The sequence below is a fragment of the Numenius arquata genome, chromosome 1, assembly GCF_964106895.1.
Source record: "Numenius arquata chromosome 1, bNumArq3.hap1.1, whole genome shotgun sequence".
NCBI lineage: Eukaryota > Metazoa > Chordata > Aves > Charadriiformes > Scolopacidae > Numenius > Numenius arquata.
This window is the reverse complement of record NC_133576.1, coordinates 1,758,308-1,761,502: the sequence shown is the minus strand read 5'-3', so window position 1 is coordinate 1,761,502 and position 3,195 is coordinate 1,758,308.

Sequence of the window (3,195 nt, the reverse complement as noted above, 5' to 3'; positions counted from 1 at the left end):
GACAAGAAGGTGACTGGGAGTAACCAGCATGGATTCACCAAAGGGAAGTCATGCTGGACCAACCTGATAACCTTTTGTGAGCTTGGTAGATGAGAGGAAAACAGTGGATATTGTCTACCTGGCCTCCAGTAAGGCTTTCAACACTGTCTCCAATACGATCCTCATGACGAAGCTGTCGAAGTGTGGGCTGAATGAGTAGACAGTGAGGTGGATTGAAAACTGGATGAACAGCTGGGCCCAGAAGGTGGTGATCAGTGGTACAAAGTCTTGTTGTAGGCCAGTAACTAGCACTGTACCTCAGGGGTCAATGCTGGGTCCAACCCTGTTCAAAATCTTCATTAATTATCTGAGTGATAGGGCAGAGTCCTCAGCAAGTTTGTGAGGAGTCACTGATATGCCAGAGGAGCGTGCTGCCATCCAGAGGGACCACAACACGCTGGAGAGATGAGATGACTGGAAATCCATGCAGTCCAATATGAAGCGTGAAGTCCTGCACCTGGGGAGGAACAACCTCAGGCACTAGTACCCACTGGGGGCCACCCATTTGGAAAGCAACTTTGCAGAAAAAGGGCTTGAGGGTCCTGGTGGACACCAAGTTGAACATGAGCTAAAATGAACATGAGCCCTTGCTGCAAAGAAGACTAACAATGTCTGGGGCTGCATTAGGAGCAGCGTTGTCAGTGGGTAACTCCTCCACACTGGTGAGGCCATACCTTAAGTACTGTGTCCCGTGCTGAGTTCCCCCAGTACAAGAGAGACATGGACATACTGGATAGGGTCCAACAAAGGGTCACAAAAATGATGAAGGGACTGGGGCACCTCTCCTACGAGGCAAGGCTGAGAGAGCCGGGACTGTTGAGAAGGCTCAGGGGGATCTTATAAATGTATATAAAAACCTGAAGGGAGGGTGCAAAGAGGACGGAGCCGGGCTCTTTCCTGTGGTGCCCAGAGGCAATGGGCACAAACTGGAACACAGAAAACTCCCTCTGAACTTCAAGAAACACTTTTTTTGCGGTGAGGCTGACTCGCAGTAAAGAGAGAGAGGTTGTGGAGTCTCCATCCTTGGAGGTAATCAAAAGCTGTCTGGACATGGTCCCGGGCAACCAGCTCTAGGTGGTCCTCCTCGAGCAGGGAGGTCAGACCAGATGACTTCCAGAGGTCCCTTCCAACCCCAACCATCCTGGGATTCTGTAGAGTTCTAAATTTTATAAAATAGTTGATAGGAAGTATTCGGAAACTGCAGAGAGATGCAGAAATTAGTCTCCACACGCAACAGTTATAATTTTTTATTATCCAAGTTGGTGGATTAATTTCTTCCAACGTCATTTTTTAAGAGAGACCGAATACTGAAGCAAAGGAAATGTATTACCAGGTGTCAGCGAGAAAAGGAAAAATGAGACTACTCTGTAATTCTTACGTTTTGTTATTATTAAAATAATAGAAAAAAAAAAAAAAAAACACCAGTGGAAAACCATTGCCAATTTTCTACAAAGGAATGGAATTAAAGCACGATGCATTTCCACAGCTTGTGCGCTGCAATTTTTTTGTTGAATGGGCTTTTCAATAAAAGCCTAAAATTAGCTTGAGGAAGAAAAAAGTAATTAACGACCTGATTGAAAAGAAATTTGGTCCCTCAAGTGCCTCAAGTTTTGATAAGACGTTTGATTTAGCGCAATAAGCCTTCCTCTCAAAATTGATTCAAACGAGCATCCTCGGGGAAATTTCCACGCGCTCCGAACACGGCACAAAGTGACACAATCGTCGAAGGATGACGCCAACACAGATTCAAAACCGTGGGACAAAAAGGAATTTTTTTATGCGGCCGGTGGGATGCTATGAGGAGAACTGCAACAGTAATTTCCATCCGGGGTTTAGAAAACGGCGTTAAGTAATCGAACCGGCAGCAGTGATGCCTGCGTGGGCGGAAATACCTCCGAACGCTCCGAAAGCGGCCGGGATTTCAAAACGGCTCATTACGGACCCCACTCGAGTCGCTAAGCCGTAGCCTGTTTGCAGCTGTGGGAGGGTCCCACATCACAGCGCTGTAGCATCTTTTTCTTTTGGCCCCAACACCTGTAGAACCCACGTTCAAGGTTCTGGAGGAGTTTCAGTAGGTGAGACCTCGAGAAGCTTAAACCATCCCTTAAGGTGTGCCTTCCAGTGAACACTTCATCTGAGACTGCTTTGGAGCTGATGTTGGCATTGCCACCTGAGGGATGCCCTGCAGGTTGGGTGGAGAATGGCTGGAGAGCAGCCCTGAGGAGAAGGACTTGGGGGTGTTGGTGGATGAGAACCTCAACACGAGCCGGCAGTGCGCACTGGCAGCCCAGAAAGCCAACCCCATCCTGGGCTGCATCAAGAGAAGTGTGGCCAGCAGGTCGCGGGAGGTGATTCTGCCCCTCTGCTCTGCGCTCGTGAGACCCCACCTGGAATACTGTGTCCAGCTCTGGAGTCCTCAACACAGGAAGGACATGGACCTGTTGGAGCGGGTCCAGAGGAGGGCCACGAAGATGATCAGAGGGATGGAGCACCTCCCCTATGGAGACAGGCTGAGAGAGCTGGGGTTGTTCAGCCTGGAGAAGAGAAGGCTCCAGGGAGACCTTACAGCAACCTTCCAGTATCTGAAGGTGGCCTACAAGAAAGCTGGAGAGAGACTTTTTATAAGGGCATGTAGCGATAGGAGGAGGGGTAATGGCTTCAAACTGGAAGAGGGGAGATTTAGATTAGATATTTGGAAGAAATTCTTTGCTGTGAGGGTGGCGAGACCCTGGCCCAGATTGCCCAGAGAAGCTGCGGATGCCCCATCCCTGGAGGGGTTCAAGGCCAGGCTGGATGGGGCTTTGAGCAACCTGCTCTAGTGGAGGTGTCCCTGCCCATGGCAGGGGGGTTGGAACTCAATGATCTTTAAGGTCCCTTCCAACTCTGACCATTCTGATTCTGATTCTACGATGATGTTCAGCACGGGATGCTCTTCAAAAGCCTTCATTTTTGTTGCGAGAACTAACAAGGGAACTGTTGAGAAGTGGGGATCAGGAGGGGGCACCCGGGGAAAACCCACCAGGACCACGCTCTGTGGGCGCAGGTGCGCAGGGGAGCAAAGGAGACCGTCGGGAAGTGGAAAAGGCCGGGTGCCGGGAGCTTCGCTGGAGGCATCCATCTCGTCGGGAAGGACGGACGCGAGGCAGAGGCAATTCG